The following is a 22,314-nucleotide window of genomic DNA, read 5'->3' as shown; positions in this document are numbered from 1 at the left end:
TTTAAAAAAGGTAATGGAGTACAAGAGGAAGCTAGAGACTCTGTTAATGTAAAAACAAGGAGAGGGGAGAAAAAAAAAATAAGGAGGCAAGTTCAGCACTGGAGTTGGTAACGGGAAGTTATGAATACAAGGGCGTTGTGCACTTCCACACTGTTATTGCATAGGGGTTATGGCCGGCTGATTAGGCATGAATAATGTTATTGTTTATCACCACTAAACTCGAATAGCATATACTCCTACAGGTCAGCTTTTAGTCCACAACAATGCCCTCAGCGCATCAAGGTCAATGCAAAGGTAAAGACATGACTGAAAATAATGCCCGCTATAAATCTGCACAGCAAAATAAAGTATGCAGCAAAAGATGGCAAAGCTCACCTTTAGACAACAGCCATTTGTGATGCTTACAATGTAGTTTGTATTTATTTTTGTGCTTCTATGGTATTCATTTTTTTCCCCCTGCTGAATCACTCTGCCGCTCTATGGGTAGCTAATTTCCCCACAGGGATCAATAAAAAAAGGCTTCCTTTAAAAAATTTATTGCAACCTTGGCAAATCCCACCTCTGATTAACAACCAAGAAAGCTTTGCGACCACTGGTCACTAGCTAAATGTCAGTCTCCTAGGNGGGCGCTGTTATTTTGGCCGCATTATTGCTGCTGCTGAGGTTGCAGCCACAGCAAAATGGTCTGTCAGTTTACAGATGAGAAGCAACAGAGCCGGTGGCATTTAACTAGATTCTCAGCAACTTTAACAATCGCAGTATGAACAGATTTTAATAGGTCCCTTTTGGATCATAGACTACCAAAAGGCCACTATACCCACCTCATTTAACAGAGACAAGGACATGATACAGACCAAAAAAAAGAATTTTAATAATACCATTTCATTAGGAAATGTAATAAAGCATAACCTTGCCTATATATTGTATTATCCCAGCTTGATCATGAAAGGTTATGAACTTATATTCATTCAATGGAAATAAATGCCCTCTACTTAGGACACTTGTTGCTGAATTTACAGTATTTTGATTACAGTTACATGTCTTCTCCTCCTCTCGTATTCATTTTAATCATCATTACATTTTATTGTAAACGACACAGCCATTTAAAGTCAATGGGAACCATAAGCTCTGTGCTAACAAGCATAGGTAAGTGGGACAAAAGATCTTTCCCCAGCCAAAGATTTGCCTGGCTTCAAAATATGAGTGAAACACACAAAAGCCAAGGGACAGACATCCAACCTCCAACAGTGCTGCCTGCCACCCCCATGTCCACTTCCACCTGCCAGCATGTTTCAAGACATGCCAGAAATAATAAGGACAGCATATGGTTTCTCAATACCAAATACTGCTGCTGCTATTTTAGAACACACACCTGCAAGACACCTAAGGAGACACTTAAGTATTCTAATTGAAAATAAACATACCAATAGGTTTTTTTTATCTTTTTATAAATAAAAAACTGAACCCAATTAAGATTTGCATATATAAAAACAAGTAGGACGTTATCTAGATGTTCCTACTTTTGAATACCAAATAATGCTACGCCAAGGAGAAACTTGAAAAACTAGTTAATTATGCCAACCAATGGACGTTTTCTGTTGGTATTTGCCATTCGTGCAGGTAAAGTGCTTGACATGTCCAAGAGGAAGATTCAGTTAAACTTAAACAGAACATCTGACGTCTTCCTCAGTTTACTACATTATCTATCCCCGTTGATACCTCACTTTGGTTTGACCTTCATCTCCAGCTGCTGCCATAGTGCTGACCCTTCATGCATCTGTCACCTACAATTTCTGGCTGAGACTCATTTTCAGCCCTTCATAATTAATCACCCAGCGTACACACCCTAAAAAAAAAAAAAAAAAGAGGGCCAGTAGTCGACAGCCACCACCAAATTAACATCAACCAGCTGGACGTCATATTAGCTGTAAAGCAGAGGTGATAATTAAAAATGATCTTGGCGGGAGCAAATTGGTCATTTTGAGGATTAACTGTGAAATGACTCACATGGATGAAAATGAATTGCATCCTCTGGTGCCTTAGCCAGGATTAAATGCCACTCAACATGGAGCGACTCTTAGTCAAGAACAAAAAAAAAAGAGGCAATGCAGCGATAAAGCATTATAGGTGGAATAAGTACCTTGAAACAGTTTCCATTATTGTGTGGTTAGTAAAAGCCTAAGTCCATCTCAAACTCAAAACGGTGAGAGGCTGATGGATGAGCAGGCTGTTAAATCTTCCACAGGCACCCTCAATTTACACAGAATTGAAGCGACAACTTATGTTTTATGTTACAGTTTGAGAGATCCGAGTTATCTTTCCATCATAACCTAAGGGAGCTTGACATTTCTTGTCAAAATTGCATTAATCTAAGCAGGCTAATGACAAAACATGTTTGCCACTTCCTCACTAAACTGTTTTAATAACAGTGCATACCAGACTATTATTATATAACTACATCAATTACTACCCAAAAAAAAGAGAACTAAATTAACTTCTTACTCCCACAAAGAAAACGCTTCACACGAATTTTCCCAAATCAAAAATAAAGTGACCACACACTCCCAACCTTGCTGAACACATTTTTCAGACATTTTCATTGGTAACAGGCGCAATTCTTTGCTGATGTAAAATGTTGCTTGTGGCCTGAGTAGGTGGGCTGGTTGACATGCCTCTAGTAAGCAGGTAGGATCAAAAGCCAGCGTCTGCTTTAGCCACGGGGAAGTGGGTGAGACACAGACTGAGACAGACTTCTGTTTCCAGTATCTATTGTTGGCTTTTAGTCCTCACAAAAACAACTTCAACACTGGTGACAGCCCTTACTGTTGTTTCCGAAAAGCCCTTCCAATAGAAATGGAGATAGTGACTTCCTTTTGGCTAACTTTTTTTCCTTTTTTTTTTGACACTGGTTCCACTTGCCTACTTTTAAAACTTCATGTCACACCAACCTCCCCACTCCCTGCTCGAGCTCTCCTTTTAAAAGAAGGATATCAGAGTGCCTCGGTTCTTGTGAAAAACATCCCGCCCCGCAAAGTCTCGGGTAAACAATTTAAGCGTGGCTCACACGGAGCAATTTTCGGCCGTTGTAAATGACCGTTGCGTGTCACACTGTGCGAGCTTGAAAATCTAAAATCTTGATAATAACCCGTGTCGCGCTGCACAGCTCCGGATTTAATAGATGCCAAACTGTGCTGCAGCAGAACTGCAAAACAAAAATACACCAAAAAAAAAAAAATGTGACCAAGCCATAAGAACGCTTCCAACCCATAAAAATCCTTTTGATATATATATATTTTTTAAACGTGTACGTATTTACAATATTCATCATGCTTCTCTTAATCATGCTCTGTGAGAGGAAGAAGTGTCAAAGTAGCTTAAAAATAGAGGTGAGGGCAGAAAACAAGCAGAGTGGGGTAGCAGCAGGAGAAATCAGTGTGAGTTGGCAGCTGTGACGGGTTGACTGCATGGTGAGGTTGGTAGCAGACATGGGGATAAAAGACGGTGTGAGTTTAAGAGTCAAGGTTGTTCGAGAGGTATAAGTACAGCCTGTTGAGCTGCTGTTGGTCATTGAGTCAGGGAACCTGCAAAACCCTTAAGCGAATCCAGTCTGTTGGTGGTTGAAAGTGCAAAAAAAGAAAAACAAAAAACAAAAACACCGGTTTTCTTTTCCACCACAAACCTGCTGCTGGAGAACTTAGGATGAGATTTAACACCCCAAATGAAAAATCTGTTGTTTTTTTTACGTCTGGCTTTATTTCTGATCAAGTGAATGTGAGGAGGAGAAAAGCATTGAGTAGCAAAGGCGGGCAGCTTTAGGTGTGTGTGAAGTACAAACATCACGTCGAACCGAGAGGGAGGGGCAAAAGCTGTTGCAGGGAGAGCCGGGGACAAGGCCTTCAAGTCCAAGGGCAAGGGTGGCAGCTGTAAAACCCACTGGAGATAAGATCAAGAAATCCACCTCTGCGTGGCGTCCCTTCATCACGGGATAATCCCCAGACATGAAAAGACGGGTCCATCTCAAATTCAAAACGGAAATCTCTATTACTCAGATCCTTTAGCTGTCTGATGCCGGGGCTGACACACCCTTCAAACATCTGCTTACACGCCCCTGAAAACTATGTGTACTCGATAGACCAGAGAAAAGGTAAATGCATATAGCTGTCGTTGCCACATCATTTCCCTGAGCAGCAAGTTCCCAAAGCTTAGTCTACAGAGGTAGATGGTCAAAAAGAATCCCACTAGGGAGGTTAAATTAAAAAAAACAACAACAACCATACAATAATGATTCAGATTAGTGTTTAAAAGGGACGAAAAGAGAAGAGATTATCTAGTAATTTAAAAGGAGCCACTTGCTATGAATAAAAGCGTAAACACTTCTCATGTGTCAGTTTGTTTAGCGCTTTGTTCTTGCCGGTGTTTTGCGGACAGGAGGCTTGGGATTGCTTGCTGTTTACCAGGATTATGGTTTTATTTTCAAAATGAAAATTACAGGAGTCCGTAATCCTGTGCAAAGGAACTAAAAAGGAGGCAGCCGATGAGTATGGATTCAAGTGAAAAAAAAAAAAAAAGAAAGAAAGAAAACGGAATCCTAAAACACTGTGGCCTTTACTTCCAGGAGGCTGCACTGTTTCCATTGCGTGAGCAAACAGTGGGCCACTGAAAAAGGAGAGGAGATGAACTTAAGATCAGCCAAAATAGGTAGCGGCTCAGCAGAAAATAAATATTGTTTTGCAGCAGTTCAAAGGCCATATTGCTGCTTTCAATGGCACTCAAGAGTGCATCTCATCACAAAGTTTCATTTCCCGGAATAGCAGCCTTTTACCCAAAAAGGGGAAAGGTGGAAGATGAGGAAACTCAGAAATGCTTGATTTGTTTTCCGTTTCTCTTCCATTAAAGACAGTGCGTGTGTGTGTGTGCGCGCGCATGCACAGCTTTAGGAATTGTTTTGCAGAATCCTGAAACTCACATGACCTGAATGAGAAATGTCTCCTATTCCCTTGTCCTGAAAAAGAGCATAAATGATGAAGCAGTGTGGTACGCTTGTCTTCTTCACCCTTGCGGGGAGCAGGAGAAAGCATTTATCACACTCTCCTCTGCACAGATAAGGTGTCTCTATTTATTCAGAGCAAAAGAGATAAACACTGAATGAAGCATTGTGGGGCAGGGAGAAAGAGAAAGACAGTCCAAAGGGGGAGAGGCGGCAGAGAGAGAGAGAAAGAGCTTACTTTTTAACTTCTGGTGTGTGTGTCTCTGTATGTGGAGCAGATGGCACGTCTCCCCGTGTCGCCAAGATGCTGGAGGCTGACCCCCTGCTCGAACCCCCTTCCAGCCACCAGCGGCCACCTTTCCGGCTTTCACAACCCACCCCCCCACCCCCCATACACTCCCTGCCTGCTCTAATCCATTCCCACTATGAGACTGTTTGCATAATGTTATTTAATTGGGATAATCTTCAGGAGATTGAGCATTCCTTGTTCGGTGGGTTTGTCAACACGAGGGGGGCTGGAGGGGACCGCAAGGCAAAATGAAAAAGGGATGGTTTAAAGAGGCGGTACAGTGGTTCACTGAGGTCTGAACCCAGGACTGAAAGACACCGACTGACAGAACAGCGTTCGAGATTCAACTGGGGGGACATCAATACTCCCTCTGTTTCCTTGTTCCGCACAAGAGAGACAAGACAGAGAGATACAGAGGAGGAGGAGAGAAAAAACAAACATGAGGCATGGCTCCCTGCTACATCTGTCCTCTCAGACGCTGATGCACGGGCTCGACTGTCCAGGAGTGAGGAACGCGGCTCCACGTTTCGCCCATTTCTCACTGAAATTGCCAAACGCAACAGGGACAGACAGCTCCTTGTGACTTGGCCGGGCAGATGCAGCGGCTGGAGGTGAAATGAATGAGTTAAGGAAGGGGGGAGCGTGGCTCCAGGGGACCAGAACTATCAATCAGCTGCTGGAGTTTGAGAACAACTCCTCACACCCTGAAAGTCACGAGTTCAGTTCAAGCATTTGCAATGACACAGCTCATATTCCCTGTACAATAAGGTTGATGTTTGTGTGTGTCCCCCCCCACCCCCACCCCCACCCCANGACATGCTTCGTGGCTGCTGTGAAGTCCTGGCTGCTCAAAAGAAAAGACATCCTTGTTTTCGGTGTTCAGCCTCTAGGAAACACGCTGAAAACAGAACAGACGTTGTAACAGACACGGAATGGCTGAGTTTTTTTTTTGTTTGTTTGTTTGTTTTGATAGTTTGGGCTACAGAAACTTGAGTGCAGACTGACATTTCAACGCAAACACGAGCTACTCCGCCGGGCGGGATAGCTAACAACTCCTGTAACTCACCTTGAAGGGGAAAGAAGCGGAGAGTAGTTTCCCAAACAGTCCCCCCCCCAAAAAAAAAAAAAAAACGAAGAAGAAGAAGAAGCCAAGCGAAGTATCCCACCTTGTTGAAATTGTTTGTTTGTTTTCTGCGGAGAAAGCGAGCTCACATCTCGTCCTTGTTGGGAAGTTGTACAAAAAGGCACTGCTGTTCCGTTGGTAAAATAAACAAATAAACAAACAAAACAAAACAAACGCCGGGCTACTTGAGAGGAGAGGGGGGTGGGTGGGGGTTGACCGATACGTCGCTGGCAGGCGCGGCGCAGTCAACTAGTCAACAAAAGAGTCTCTCTGGTCAAGACTTTCTCCACGCCCAGGTGCCGAGTCACATGGTGATTTCCAGGTATGCGCGCGCGCATGTGGCTCAGTTCGCTTAGCGTCGGCGGCGGCAGCGGCGGCACACCTGTGGGATGTTCGCCCCCCGAAACCTCTCCGCGTGCGGGGTGGGGAAAAAAAAACGAAAAACGGAGGTTTATACGGCGGTGAGGAAGAAGGAGGGAGGGAGCAGAGGAGAGGACGGGAACGGGAAGGAAGTCTTTTCTCTCTCTCTCTTTTTTTCTCTCTTCCTCCTCCTCCTCCTCCTGCAAGTAGCTACTCATTCAAAGCGAAGCCGCTGCCTGGAGAAAACAAGCAGGAGGAGAGAGGAGAAGGAGGGGGGGTGAGGTGGGAAAAAGGCGCGTCGCTTTCCGTAGCTCGCCGGCACGCAGAAATCGCTCCTTCGGGCGGTGGGAGCGGCGGCACACGGAGGCGCCGTGCCCTGCCAAAGTCTGCTCCGGATTCGGCTCCTTGTGGGGGACGTTCTCGGGTCACCCCGAGCAAAAAACAACCTGCTCTTCATAATCAAAACTAATGGCTTTTCTTTAACCTCCCCGTCTCCCTGTAGGCTGCGCAGCCCTGTTATGCAATTATGTCATGTTGTTAAACCCAATATGAACAGTTTCTGAAGCACAATTCGCCTGATGTTTGAATAAAAGGAGGGGGTTGTAGTTGATCTATATATGGTGACTCTTATCGTGTTTTGTGTCCTGTGTTACACTCAGGTTTGTTCATTATTTCACACATTTCTTACTTCTTTTTTTTCTTTCTAACCTGGGTGCTGTGTGTTCAAACAAGTTTCGAAGCGGAGTCCTGTGGACACGTTACAGACAACAAACATCTTACCTGTTGGAGATAACTCTTTGAACTACCTCAGCTCAGAGAAAAAGAGGTTAATTCTGACAGACTGGTGAGCTAACGGCTAATCTCGAGCGAGGCTTGGACCCAAGTGGATTGTCGCCGTCTCAAAACAAATTCCACCTCATAGTGCTTCATGTGAGCCCTGTTGTGTAAACCTTTACATTGTCGTCGGTACTGTAATACCCAGTGGGTGAATTCCTTTTCAGTCATCCAGGCAATGAGCTGAGTAGAGGTGTTTGGGATGCAGGGAAAGGAACAGAGCAACAAAGCATTTGCCAGCAGGAGGAGGCGTCACCTTAAATCAACAACCTGTCACAGTGATCCATTATGTCGTTACCAGCTGACAACTTAAATATGCAATAGAGACATCAAAATATCAAACGTCACCTATTGGTTAACACAAAGCCTGTATTTCATTGCATTCGGCCAATTTATTTATTACTTTTTGGCTTATCAGTGACATCATTTAGTTTTGTTTGTCAGTCACAGGGTAGAGGTGAGCGTATGCCGGTCTCACCTCCCGGATCTGACTGTTGCATTCTGCTGAAGCTGAAATATGATGATATTTGAGCTGGAAGTGCAAGTGCTACAGCCTGCAAATAACTAGAGAATTCTATGTTTAAGTTGGAAAACTAACAGTGACATTAAATGCTTGTACAAACCGCCATCACATTTTTGAGACTGGTGTTGTATGAACACAGCAGCAGTCTTCATTGGTCTCAGCACTGCTCCGACTAGCCGTTAGCTCATCAACCCAGTCAGAATTCCACTTTGAGGTCCTTCACAGAGATATCTGCAACAGGTAAGATATTAATTGTTCGCAAACCTTTAGAAGAACCCCACTTCAAAAGTGATGTGATCTACTGCCTTAATAAATTTAAGTTCACGTAAAGTTGAAAATTTGTCTTTTTTATTTGAAAAATCTATTTCACTGTGAACCCGTCTGTGTTAGCAAACACCGACAGGTTCAATAAAAACATAAAATATTTATCAATAAATAAATATATATGTTCTAAATAACAGATGAATCCATCTATGAGTAATAATGCAAGACAGCACTGTTAGTTGGAGCTTCAAGGCAAGGACGTTTATTATAAATTATCCATCACTATTACATCTACTTGTGTTTTCTCCTTAATGTCAACATGTTGAAGGCAAAACAGATCAATAGAGGTATTAGGCTTCGGAAATACAGAAGAGTTCCAGTCATCTTGCTGTAAATCCTTTCTTTTTCTCTCATTGTGTCGATGTTGTGTTGTAGTATTAGTTGCAGTAGTTGTTACTCTGATCATAAGTCCCTGGAATTTGAAGTAAACCAAGAAGTTTTTGACCCTCTTTAAATTTATACATATATATATATTTGCCTTAAAAGATGATGGATTGATTTAGATAATGGATAATATGTTACCACAGAACCTCTTCATGTCTGTCCCCATTTGTGAGATTGAGCGCATGACCTCTCATCCATTTCATTACAGATGCTTGCAGCATTTTATAAACAGCATTAGAAAACACTCTGGACACTGTATGTCTGTCCAGGAACAATTTCATGGTGGCTACTCAGGATAATCAACAAGCATCACTGTGGACAGCCTGTAGCCTGTGTTGCTTTGGGCGGATATGCACTGGCTCCCAGAGGAGACTGTTGACAGGGACCTCGATCCGTTTCCCGAAGAAGAGACACAGATCTGTTGTCAGATCTTGATCCTGTATAAATCATCCAGCAAGTTTTCATTTTGTTGCCGTGGCAGCAGCAAAAGCCTCAACGTCAGCTACCTTTAAACCAGGCTGACAGTAATTGGAAATTAGCTGTCAGTATAAACTATACACACAGCGCATATGTTGCATTTTAGGGGACTGAATGTTAATTGCTCTTCTTTTCCTGTTACATAAACAGCAAAATCAAACAAATGCATCACTGGTATTCCATATAAATCAGTCTTGATTAATGTGGTAATGGATTCCAGAGACACTGCTGCGTTTAAAAATATTTTTCCTAAGCAACCGTTCTTCATTTATTTATATTCAACCGAGCCCCATTTGCCTATGCCCTTACAAGAGACGGATTAGTCGTCTGAATTACACAAATTATTTGTGTGCTCACTGTACCTTGGCTGCTGAATCGTTAATCAGAAGAAGTATAATTTCGCAGCTCTTAAACGCCGCTAAGTTGTTAAAACCAGTGAACACTTAACGAGCTTTGAATGAGCCAAATGTTTAGATCTTTTCTGGCCAGAACTTTCCTGGATTTCTTTGACAAACTCATACAGCGAGAAGGGGGGGCAGTGTTGATGTCAGATATGGGTGTTTTAATGCTTGAAACATATTAAAGCTACTGAAGTCAAACAAAAAAAAGTTATCCTGAACTACATGAAATGGTGCCGTCTGAAAGAGTTTGTGCCTGTAGTTTTCCAGATATATTAATATGAAATTGTGAAATGCAGGTCTGCGCTTAATGTAAACAAAGCACAAATTTTGCTCACAATTTTGTCATTTAAGGACACATTAACCATTGATATAAAAAAAATTGTGCAGATTTTGTGTATTAATTAAAAAAACAGTCTTTATGACTTTGCAATTAGTACCTTTAAATCTATCATTTATCAAAAGCTCATATGACTAGCCCTTCTCTGATTAGAGACTAATATCGCTGCAATCCGGCCCGCCAAGTTTTGTGACTTCAAGTCATGCTGCGCTGCGTTGCCCCGTGTCACTTTTGTGAGGGATTTGCAGCCTCTCTAATGAGGCTGTCTGCTGAAGGAGGGAGAAGTGCTGCCTTTGCCCAGTGGGCCCCGGAGCACAAGACTGGAGCCTGCGTGGGTTTAAGTCAGTCCCTAACTGCTGACACAGGCACAGAGCTGGCAGAGATTCACACGGCAAGATGGGGAGATGGCCTTCACAGGTCCTCACGCTGACTGATGGGATCAAGACGAAAGTAGGCCAAGCCAGACAAGTGTCAGGCAAACAGACACCCAGAGACAGAGTGAGAAAGACAAACACCCTCCAATCACACGTAGAGCCTGGAGAGTGGGAAGTGGCGGCACACGGCCAGGTTGTTTTGGGTCTGAGTTCAATATGTCCAAATCTGTTTGTCTAAAGAGTAATGAGGCTGCCGAGTCCGGGAGCATGCAGGCCCAGGGGATCTCGGTGGTAAAGAAAGGCCACGGTGAGACTCAGAAACAGAAAATTTTCTTTTTTTTTTTTTGGTTGTTGTTGTTTTGTTCTGCTAAGATATCCCGATGGCATTTTGATCAATGCGTCCACACTTTTGCTGCAGCTTCCATTTATGTTGCTGGAATAGTGATGATGTGTTATCATGCTGGTGTCCAACAGTGCCATTAGTCATACAGTGTCCCTCAGCTGGTCCGGGCAGTAAAACGCTCCACCATCAACGCATTTTACAGCCTAATTTATGATGCAACATTTCACTTGTCCATAATGATGTAGTGGTCATATTGCATTCAAGGATCAAGAGTTCAGCACGTGTTTACCATGAGGACAGACTGCCCTCTGTTGGCGGCAATGTGCGTGACACCCAGCAGGAGTTAACAATATTAACCTTTACCATTTACTGTGAAATATACTTTTTTGAGCGTAGTATAGGACATTTATCACACCTTGCTGAATATGAAAGGTGGATGATAATGTTTTTGCCTGTGTCTGTGTGCTTGTAAGTAGTATTTAAAAAAAATAATCTCATGAACCACTGGTCGAATTTTAATGAAACTCTCAGATAGTAATCATTGGATGTGCATCTACAACTGATTAACTTTTGAAGTCAATCCAATTCAAGACCAAAGCCATAGCTAAGCAACATTAGCAAGCACAGGAATGCCTATAACTCAGTCAATTTTATAGATATTTAGCTAAAATTTGGTGTAGTAGTAACTGAGACTCAAACCCAATCAGTGGCCGACAATCTGAATCCAACTTTATGAACAAAACATAAATTTTCCTGCTTAGATAGACGCTAAAATCAATTATTAACTATCACATGCTACATTTAATGATGCTGCACTGCTGCTATTTTCACCCTGTTTGCACATGTACACTGCTCCTAGTTGTTTTGTTTTTCTTCTCACAAAAGAACCCAGTAATTACAGACAAATAGGATAATAAATACAGAAAAACAAAAAAAATACACTTGCATAACCATAACAAATATAATTCACAGAAGGAACAGAGGCACTGTTTATTTCTGAGCTGTCTTTTGTGACAGAGGTGAAAAGCATACGTTTTCACAAGCCGATTATAAGTTTGTGCAAATATACAGTTTTATTTTTCACAAACACCAACACCTCGTGTAATTCTTATGCATTTATCTTTTTCTGAGACTTCCACAGTTGAAGCAATGGATCATGACCAAAACATTTCAAAATGCGTGACAGGATGAAGTCAAGAAAAAAGGAAATATTTAAAAAGTACACGCATTACCATTTCCATAATATGTTCGTTCTGTGTAACCGCACTACCCCATTTGGCTGGATCAAGCAGGAAGTTGCCAGATTATACAGTTGCAAGGACGACAGATGGAGCGGTTCACAGACACAGGAACTCGCTGTGGTCGTGAATGATACAGGTGTGAAGACAGACTGAAGAGGGGGTACTGCCATAAGGAGATGTGTGTGTGTGTGTGTGTAGAAGTGAGGTGGGGGTGTTTACAGTGGAGGCAACACCCCAATATGAAACAAACTCCTGACCAAGTGGAGCGCAGCTCGAGCTGTCAGTGTGACTTATAGGTTAGCAGAAAAGGAGGCAAAGGATGCAGTGCTCGTCACATCCTTGGCACAGACATGTGCAACGAGGAGACATCAGGTTTGGCATAAAACGGACACACGGGCTTATGGTGTCATTCTGACTCAGTCTGGGAATAACCACAAGCTGGGAATAGTAGGGTGGCAGCAGTGTGTGGGTTGCTGTGAACAAGTCTGCAAGCGTGTGTGTTGGAGAGAGATAAAATAAAATACGAACTAGAATGACTTTTGAATGATATACATTACGTGGAATATGCAGCTATATAATACACAGAATGTTCTGGAAAAATAAAACACTGAATATTTGGTCTTTGATTTTTAAAGCTGTGAGTAGAAACTAAACAGAATTAAAGGCCTAGCATTCCATGAAAGAATGCACATCACCCGCTGCCAGAGGTTTGAACTAAAATCATCTTATGCTGAAAAGAGACAGAGTTACAGCCACACAATCTCATGACACTGTGAGCTCTTGCGAGATGTGATAGCGCTCAGGCTATGTGTTGAGGGTGACTCTCAGCTACTACCACATCAAACTTCAGCTCAGTCGCTGTAAAATTGACTAAGTTGTAGCCATTTTTTGTGTTGGTTAAGGTCAATTAACTGCACAGCCAATAATTACTTTCTGGGAGTGAGTTTCACTAAAATAAGTCCAGTTTTCTTTTAGATACTTTTGCTTAAAGACAGACAGGATTGACGCCAATAGTTAATGCTCATGTTTAAATCAAAAATATTGTACATTGTGTAGTGCTCAGAGTATGTTTTGGGGATAATACTCAGCTACTACCACACCAAATATTAGATCGATATCTGTAAAATTGACTGAGTTGTAGCCTGTTTTGTGTTTGCTATGTTCGCTTAGCTGTGTTGGCCATCTTGACTCCAAAAGTTAATCAGTTGTAGAAGCACGTCCAGTGATTACTTTCTGGGAGTTCCATTAAAACCCGTCCGCTGGTTCATGAGATATTTCGACAATGCTACAAACAAGCGTACACGGACACAGCATTGCCTCCAATGGTGGGCAGTAAATGATGAACAGCGTTCGTCTCATCGTGGCCAAGATCCACTCACGCTAACTTCAGCTGTCACAGCCATCCCAGAAACATGTCTCTGTTGTCTTCTCTCTGCTCAGAACACAATCTAATCACAGTTTTCCCAGCTCCCCTTGTATTGTCCAGGTGGCCCCAGCCGGAGAGACGCGGAGAGACTTTTAGCACCACTAAATGTCTTTACCAGACCCGATATGATGTAAACCAGACTGCAAAATGGCTCTCTCTTTGTGTCCGGCTCCTCTCCGTCGCGGGGAACACAGAAGCACACAAACACTCCTGCTCGCGTGCACGCACTTTCAAAAATGGTGCCTATTTCCGTCGTTGATTAGAGAGTTTTAAAAGGTGGCGTTGTCCTTGATGGAGTCTGTTTAATGCGTGATGTGTGATTAGAGCACTCTGGGGATCATCCTTGTCGGCTCACACACTAACATGCTCTTATGTCCTCCATCACTAACGCAGTCTTGCAGCACTACAGCTATAAACACGGATTAGATAGAATGTGAGTTGATTTTTTTCTCTTTTTCTTGAAGGTTCAAGGGGGGAGAAGCTCTCAGCATGCTGAAGATCATCACGCTCTCCACTGAGCCCCTTTTTGGATGGCATGGTACCCACCAGCCTGTGCTGAGTGATGGAAACAGCTAGGCCATCTGTTACACTCCTATTTTTTCACCACTCTGCCGGCAATCAGGAAGAGCCGCAGGGCAGGGGGACTCTAAACTTCTCTTTAATAGCCCTAGTTGTTCGACGAGTCGAATTTAGGCTTCATAGTAAAACGGCACCAAACAGCAAGGCCACGCCATGCTTGACTGGCCAGAGCTGCTGCTAAAAGATAATATAACTAGCATTCCTCGAAGGAATCCCTATCGCCTTCCAACTTGCACGCCAAAGTTTTAAACAAAGATTTCATGTGATATGTTAGTGCTCAGAGTACGTCCTGGGGATGACTCTCAGCTACCACCACACCGAATTATAACTCAATACCTCTAAACCTGACTGAGTTATAGCCATGTTTGTGTTGACTAAAGTAGATTAGCTGTGGAATCCATCTTGAATCAGGTTGACTCCATAAGTTAATCAGTTCTAAAAGTACATTCACTGTTTACTTCCTGAGAGTTTCATTAAATTCTGTCCACTGGTTCATGAGATATTTTGCTAACAGACACACAAGGCTGATTCCATCAGTTAATGTCAACGTTTTATCAAAGATATAGTGTGATCTGTTAGTGCTCGGTGTATGTATTGGAGATGAATCCCATCTACTACCACAGCACATTTAAACTTAATATTTGTAAAATCTACTGAGTTAGAGACATTTTTTGTATGCTATAGTTGACTAGCTGTGACGGCCATCTTGAATCAGATTAACTCTAAAAGTTAATGAGTTGTAGATGTATATTTAACGACTACTTTAGAAGAGTTTCATTAAAATCCGTCTTCTAGTTCACGAGATATTTTGCTAACAGACAGTCAAACAAACACATATACAAAGAGACAGGCCTGGTCACTTGCTTTCCTTGGCGGTGGGCGACAATACTGCCAAAAAAGTAGTTATCTGCCTCAAAGAATTAAGATTATTACTGCCACGGCTATGAATTGACAATAGGTACTCCCAAAATGTATGTATATGTACTCCCAAATTTACTCTGAGCGAGGTTGAAAGGCTCATTTGGTAAACTGGACTTTGTTTGAGTTCCTCGGGTCGAGAAGAGCAAAATTTGTGCTTTCCAGGTGAGGATGAAACAAAAGCACGGCAGGATTCATTTGAGATTACGCTGCGCAAACACAGCGTAATCCCCTTATCTGCGTACTTACCTGTCCCTGACAGTGATCCGAGCCTACCCTCTACGAGCCTCATTGGCCTGACATTCTGGCACGAGCAAATCCCTGTCTAATGTGTCAGCTCAGGCGGCTTTAACACCCGCCACACCAACGTTTATCTGCCGAGCACCCAAAGGCACCTACGTTCCACCGCTGAACCCCATAAAATGTAAAAAAAAGGAAAAAAAAAAAAAGGACTTGTAATATCCACACAGGGAAATTGCTGCTTGTGTCGCATGTGTGGAGAGCTCACACTGTTACTGAGGGCTTAGGAGCCAACTGTTGCGTGCACACACACACACACACACACAATAGGAGGCATGCCTTATTTCAGCATCTTGTACCTTTGTGTCCCTGAGAGGATTTTAAAATGAAAAAATTACATTTGGAGTTATGGTAATCCTCTTCTGCCCATACGCTTGAGCGGTGAACTGCTAAAGGTAATCCATATGCATCCATACTTAACGGCAGCGTATGTCTAATGCTTTGAATGGAGCGTTTGCGTCACATTTGTGCTTTAAGACTTGTTGATTAGTAGCTTAACATGGCCAAATTAATAACACTGGTGTTGACGTTGAAGTGCACGAGTGGGGCTTTTCGTCTGGTGACACTAAAACACACACACTCCATCACTAATAGACCATGTGAGGATTCACAACGTTGCATGGGACTGCACAAAACAGTGTTTTCAAGGTTATATAATTTTGTCATTTCGCAACACAAGATGATCTTAGTCTAAAACTCTGGTGGGTAATAGGCACCCTTTCAAGAATTAAAGACAACTGGAAAATATTTGAGCAAAAAAAGAAAAGAAAAACAATCTTTTTACATGTTTAAATGGGAAAATGCAACCAAATACAACCAGAGATACAGATTTGTAAAATGCAAGTTGTTTGTTTTTCTATGCCTTCCATCCATCCATCCATCCATCCATCCATCCAACCATCCATGCATCCATCCATCCATCCATCCATCCATCCATCTTCTACTGCTTATCCTTGGACAGTTAGAGAAGGGAAACCTATTTTTGTTTATACATATTTTTACAAACGTCATCTGGGGGGAGCTCGGAGTAGAGCCGCTGCTCGTTTACATCAAAAGGAGTTAGTTGAGGTGGTTCGTCTGATTAGGATGCCTCCTGTACGCCTCCCTTTGGAGTTTTTTCAGGGATGTCTCACTGGGAAGAGACCTAGGGGCAGACCCAGAACTTTCTGGAGGGATTATGGATCCCCTCTGGTCTGGGAACGCCTTGGGATCCCTCAAGAGGAGCTGGAGAGTGTCGCTCGGTTTCTCTCCTGGACCCAACCACGGATAAGCAGTAGAAGATAGCTGGATGGATGGATATTTTTATGGATTTAAAGAAAAAGAAAAAAAACACGAACATCCATCCAATCGCTCATCCTCTGTGCATGCTTAATCTTGTTCATGATCGTGGGGGAGCTAATGACCTTTTCCGGGTCAACAGGGGAGGGGTGAGGGACCCCCTGGACAGGCTGTCAGTCCATCACAGGGCCCATTCATGCATGCTTTACACAGAAAGGCCCCCCAGCTGAGTGTTGAAGACACAACCTTTTTTTTTTTTCTGTGAGGTAACAGAGTGAACCACTTGTCCACCGCACTGAACAAAGTTAATGGTTAAAGAGTTCAGGGTTAAGGCTTTTAGGGAATGTTTAGAGTACAAAGAAATGAAGGGTTTGGGAGTTAAGTGTAACAAGTTAAAGGTTAGGGGTTGTGGTTACAGTTTGGAGTCTCAGTTGACATCGGGCTGAGATGGATTCTATCTTTTTAAGCACTGAATCCGTTTCATCTAACATTCATTCAGCTGAAACAGTTTCCAAAGATCTCATTTTGGTTTCCAGGTTTGGTATTCTCTCCATCCGTTGTTCCAGTTTTTTTTTAAAATTATTATTCTTTCCATTAGTCCCTCTGTGGACAATTTCTCCTCTACTTCATTGTCCCGGAGAGCATCTTTCAGGCTTGAGCTAGTGCCTGAAGGGTCACATTTTCTTTTCCTGTTGTTTTTTTCCCCCCCAAATGCTGCCTCTCGTGTTTCATATCCTGCTCGGACCTTGATGGCAGCTTCTTCCAAGTTTAAGACAGTTGTCTGCTGTTCATCCAGGAGACGAGACCTCCTGTTCTCCCGCTGACGTTGTTGTTCAAGCTGTTTTTGTACTTGCAGCAGGGAGGCTTTAACCTTGGAAGTTCCTCCGGCTTGCTGGGTCGAACACATCTCCGCCTGTTTTCTCTTCATTCTCTCAGCTGTGGGAGCTGCTTCCAACGGGAGTAACTTTCTTAACGGCTTCTGCATGAGTTTAGGTTTTTTTTTTTTCTTGGCTTTGTGTGAAATACAGATATCCTTTTGTCACTTTCAGCTTTTGAAATTTAAGCTGGTCTTGAAGCTGTTAAACTTCATGTTTTAAACGTTTTTTTTTTCTTTAGCGGAGCCTTGGTGTCGCCCCTCAAGCTGAAACTGAGCTGCTCTTAGGGCAGCTTTACCTTGGTCTATCTCATCTAATAACTGTGATGCAGCGTTCTCAAACCTTTTCTTTATTGATTTTTTCCCCCTTTTCCAGCAGTAATATCTGTTTCAAGCTGCCCAACACTGTTATGTGCAATCGAGCACATGGCCTGCATTTTAAACAGTTCTTCGGTCACCTGCTTGATGAGTTTAACAAAAGGATCTTGTGTGATCTGTTAGAACTCACAGTGTATGTTGGAATTGACTCTCGGCTACAACCACACCAAATTTTAGCTCACTATCTGTAAAAACACACACACAAAAAGTAGATATTTTTGTGTTTGCTTGGTTTGACTCGCACCTTAGCACATTTTTAATCTGTCCAGGTCCTGCAAAGCTCATCCACCTCTCATTAACCCATATTTACTTATTTTCACTCATACATATTGGTTAATAGTGGGCCAACCACAACCTTCCGCTTGGAAGAAACCAAAGATACACACTGGGCGAAGTGGCAGCCATCTTTAATTAGGTGACTTCGAAAGGTAATCAGTTTTATTTGCATTTCTGTTTATTACTTTTTGACAGTTTTATCAAAATGGTCCCAGTGGTTCATAAAAGTATTTTTGCTAACATCCTCAGACTAATGAAAACACGCGGAAAATGAGAAAAAAAAAGTAGAAAATGTTAATCAACCCAACTTCCGGTGTGTTCATTTTTCATTACTACAACCCAAGGTCAGACGTGCACGGCGAATTAGAACGGGTACAGGTACAAACAGCTTTATCTCTGTGACCTTGACTGAGTTTATTGCTTTCCTTTTCGGAGCTAATATTAATGTGCACAGCCTCCAAATCTTTCCACCAAAAGGTTAAAGATAATCAAAGCATCGAGCTAAAAGGTGAAAAACCTATTTTATCGTGCCAGTTAAAACCTGAGAAGTGATACTTGTGGTGCAGTTAATTATTAGTACAGTTAGTAATGTACTCCTGACGTAGTACGTAATGGGGGGCAGCAAAGTCACACATGACAGAAGTTTATTTTTGCAATATTACAATCCTGATATTAATCTTAATGATGTCAGGCGCGTGGCAGTAATTATAATTATGCTAACGGCTGCGTAAACACGTTCACCTCCCTTCTCAAACACAATTTGTTACAAATGTGCAACTTTGCTCTTGTTTGTTATGAGCAAATATGATATTATTACTTCCTTTTGAACGATTCCGGATAAACGTATACAATAATAGTCTCGCCTATGAAAAAAAGGTTTTTTTTGTCCTGTCTCTGCTGACATCTAGTGGCGTCTCAATAATATTGCATCTTTGGACGTTGTCTAAAAACAATGTAAAACGTATGTCTATTTATTTACAAAAAAAAATCTTTTAGTACCTTACGTTTTCGGCACCTTTATGGAAATAAACATGCGCGTGCTTACTGAAACGCTTTTTAAATCCAGTGTTGATCTGTTGGACTGTTTACAGAAGCCTCGCTTTTCGAAACTCCATATACGTTTTTAAATTGTTAAAACATGCACCTAGTTAGTTATTACTGCTGAAGCGCAATCCTAATATATATATAAGAAATGTAGTATAACTTTCAGTTTAAGGCACCACTGACGCGGAAGCTTCACTGTTTCGACGGGCTGTGGGATATCCCAGAATGCTGTGCGCCAAGACGACAGTTGGAAATACTATTAAACCTAAAATAACATCAAACTGTTCCATTTCATCGAGTGTACAACTAGATTAGTGTAGGTTTTACTTTGGGCAGTGGGACAAAGCAGTTAGCTAGAATCGATCTTTGGAACCACTACTTAAACTCGTACGTAGCGAAGTGACTCTGTTTCCTCGACCTGCAAATTGTCAGCTTTGCGCAGTGGCAGTATCGTAGCCTATGAGGTTTATCCGAGGCGCGATTATTGCTAGTTGAAAACTTTACCCAATACCCCGCCTTGACGACTTGAAATATAGTCGGCAATGGCAATTTTTGACGGTCTCTACGGAGACTGATTTGCATGTTTAATACAATCATCTTTCTAAATTTATTACAACACGCCTACAAATCTATGTTTACGAGCTATGTCAGATTAAGGGACTGGAAATAGTGCTTACGAACATGTTACATTTCTCAAAGAATACAGACACCATCGAACGGACCACTTTGCCTTGATTTCTGTTTCAACCGAGCCTTTATCAAAGACCCACAGGAAGTCAGTTGACTTCCGGTTATAACTTTTGTGCTCTTACGTTTTCATGTTTGAAATTATTTCTAACTTTCTTTTATTGACGGTTTTATTTCAAAGTTAATGCGCTGTATTTTTTTTTAAAGATTACGACATATCTTGTTTTATCCAGGAAGTCAAATGAAGCGTTGCGGTGAAATAAAATCGATCATCGGTGTTAATTCGTGTTTTACACAAAACCTGTTACGCTGCTGAGCTGTGGCCATTTGCAAATATCACTGCATAATATTTTATTATGCGATTAAATTGCCTATATTTTGTTGTAATTAAAGCTATTATTCAACCCTCTCGCCTGTGTTGGAACCCTAACAGAGAGGTACTCTGACCACAGACCAGTCTCTGTCAGTAACCTCCTCTCCTCAGCTTTGCGCAGTGGCAGTATCGTAGCCTATGAGGTTTATCTGAGGCGCGATTATTGCTAGTTGAAAACTTTACCCAATACCCCGCCTTGATGACTTGAAATATAGTCAGCATTGGCAATTTTTGACAGCCTACAAATAGGCTTGTGTGGCGTTAAAATGAAACAAAATTGTTATTAATTCTGAATGCAGTTATGCTGTTGAGTTGTAACTCTCCTATACTTTTGTGCTGACAAACTAATGCAATATATGATATACTAGCTAGGGATGGGCAGATGAAGCCTCATTGGGTGAATGGCACATTTCCCAAATTGTGTCGCCACTGTGTTCAAACTGTGTTGCTGTATTACTCAATGGCGACATCTGCTGGATTTAAAAAGTAATTGCAGGCAACTTCAATAAAGACTGGAAACAGACTGAACAAGGTTCATTCACATATTTTTAGTTAGAAACATCCGCTGTTAACATCTTTGGGCCAAGGCGATTGCGCAGCTTACAAACCATTTCTCCTGCTTTTGAGAACACCCTCTCAAAGGGCACTGATGATGCCGGCGTACATAAAAATGTCATTGCAGGTTTGTATTCCTCAGAAAGAAATTGGAATAACTCGACAGAAGAATGATCAATAGTGGAAACGAGAACGGAATAATAATGATAAGATCAAAATGATCCCACACGGGAGAAAACTTCCTCTGATCCATAGTTTTTGATGACAAGCCAAAAACCAATGCAAAGCAAACAACACAAACTATCTCCATCCAACAAAACCCACAAACGTGTCGATACATTTTCTGTTTATAAATACAATTTGGTGCGTTCACAACCAAACGACACAGGAACTGTATTGGTCACGTGGTTTTCATTAAAGAGATATGCGCACCGACACGGGGCTTCGTCTTGTTTTCCTCGGCACATGCGCCGAGGTTTCAGTGTCGTCAGACCCATCACTAATATTAGCCACTCTTTTAAGATATTTCCTTACTGTGTGTGGACAAAAAGGGTGTTTTGTAATTTATTCATGTACCATTCTGTAGCAGCTGACACAGAACAAATTTCAAGTGACATGTTTGGTGATTTGGGAAACAGTTCTATTAGTGTAATCCTTTACTTTTAGCTGTAATTACAAATTTAAAACCTCCTGTCACGTGTATCTGTCCCTCAGACTCTTCACTCATCTTTAGAGGATAGATTTGGGGGATTATTTAATGCTTCACAAAGAAAACAGCTGACTTCTGCTGCCTGTCTTCTCCATTTCTCTACAGCTCCATCCATCCTGTCCTCCTTCTGTTAATTGTCCTGCTTTTTTTATACTGTCCTTTGTGCTTTCTGTCTTCAAATGACCTTTTGTTTAACATACAGCATTAGATTAAAAACATTAGACAATGTGCTCACATCAGTGCATGTGCAGACTTCCACTGTGTTTATGAGTTATTTGTCAAAAATCATGATGACAACAGAATCCTGACATATAGCAAATTTGATTTTTACAATAGTTATTTAAAAGTTGCCTATAGTTTATGTTAATTCCTGTCTTTAAATAAAGTCTTATGTGCAAACTTTAGTGATGGTTTATGTTTTGTACCTTTTAAATGTCCTAATTAATTACGACTTTCTGTCCCAAATAACCACTCTGCGTCCAGTCATTTGGCGCAAGAAAATGTACAAATTTTACAAATATAAGCGTAAAACAAAATGTGTTTCTTTTGTTGCACTGGTAGATTCTACATATTTGTAAATCATTGTTCTCCTCGGTAGATTAGTCCCTTAAATTGTATGACCTTGTATTAAAGCCCACCTGAATCACGTCATTTCTCTGACCTGGTGATTTTAGGGATCAGGTTCCAGTTTAATGCTGAAAACACACACCTGTGTGATGTTACTGCAGTTATATATCATGGGATATTAGTGACTGACTTCTACAGTCATGTATTAGCAGCTTTTGCTTTCCAACTAGTGTATAATAATAATGATCTGTCTTCATTTTATTTAGTACAAGTTAATGTGTTTTACATGACTGAGCTGGTACCATATATATTACTGAGGAGATGTGAATTTATGGAATTTCTGCTCTCTTCTT

General features: G+C 41.7%; 1 protein-coding gene and 2 non-coding genes across 5 annotated transcripts in view; 2 read left to right on the top strand and 1 right to left on the bottom strand.

Annotated features, from left to right (window-relative positions):
* The window catches only part of plxnb2b (plexin b2b), a 133,135-nt gene extending 126,230 nt beyond the window's left edge, over positions 1-6,905 (bottom strand). For 2 of the 3 annotated variants that reach the window (XM_017434762.3, XM_017434766.3), the window contains exon 1: positions 6,343-6,905. The gene's annotated coding sequence lies outside the window, so the exon portion shown is untranslated. The remainder of the gene's footprint in view (positions 1-6,342) is intronic. The other variant, XM_017434763.3, reaches the window with a different exon arrangement.
* A 12,595-nt stretch (positions 6,906-19,500) lies between these two features.
* On the top strand, positions 19,501-19,641 carry LOC112451323. The gene has a single exon (XR_003040129.1). It is a non-coding gene; the product is annotated as a U4 spliceosomal RNA (small nuclear RNA).
* A 598-nt stretch (positions 19,642-20,239) lies between these two features.
* LOC112451324 lies at positions 20,240-20,380 on the top strand. The gene has a single exon (XR_003040130.1). It is a non-coding gene; the product is annotated as a U4 spliceosomal RNA (small nuclear RNA).
* The last annotated feature ends 1,934 nt before the right edge of the window (positions 20,381-22,314 follow it).

The sequence above is a fragment of the Kryptolebias marmoratus genome, linkage group LG11 (genome assembly GCF_001649575.2).
Source record: "Kryptolebias marmoratus isolate JLee-2015 linkage group LG11, ASM164957v2, whole genome shotgun sequence".
Classification (NCBI taxonomy): Eukaryota; Metazoa; Chordata; class Actinopteri; order Cyprinodontiformes; family Rivulidae; genus Kryptolebias; species Kryptolebias marmoratus.
This window is presented reverse-complemented; position numbering and strand designations above follow the sequence as displayed.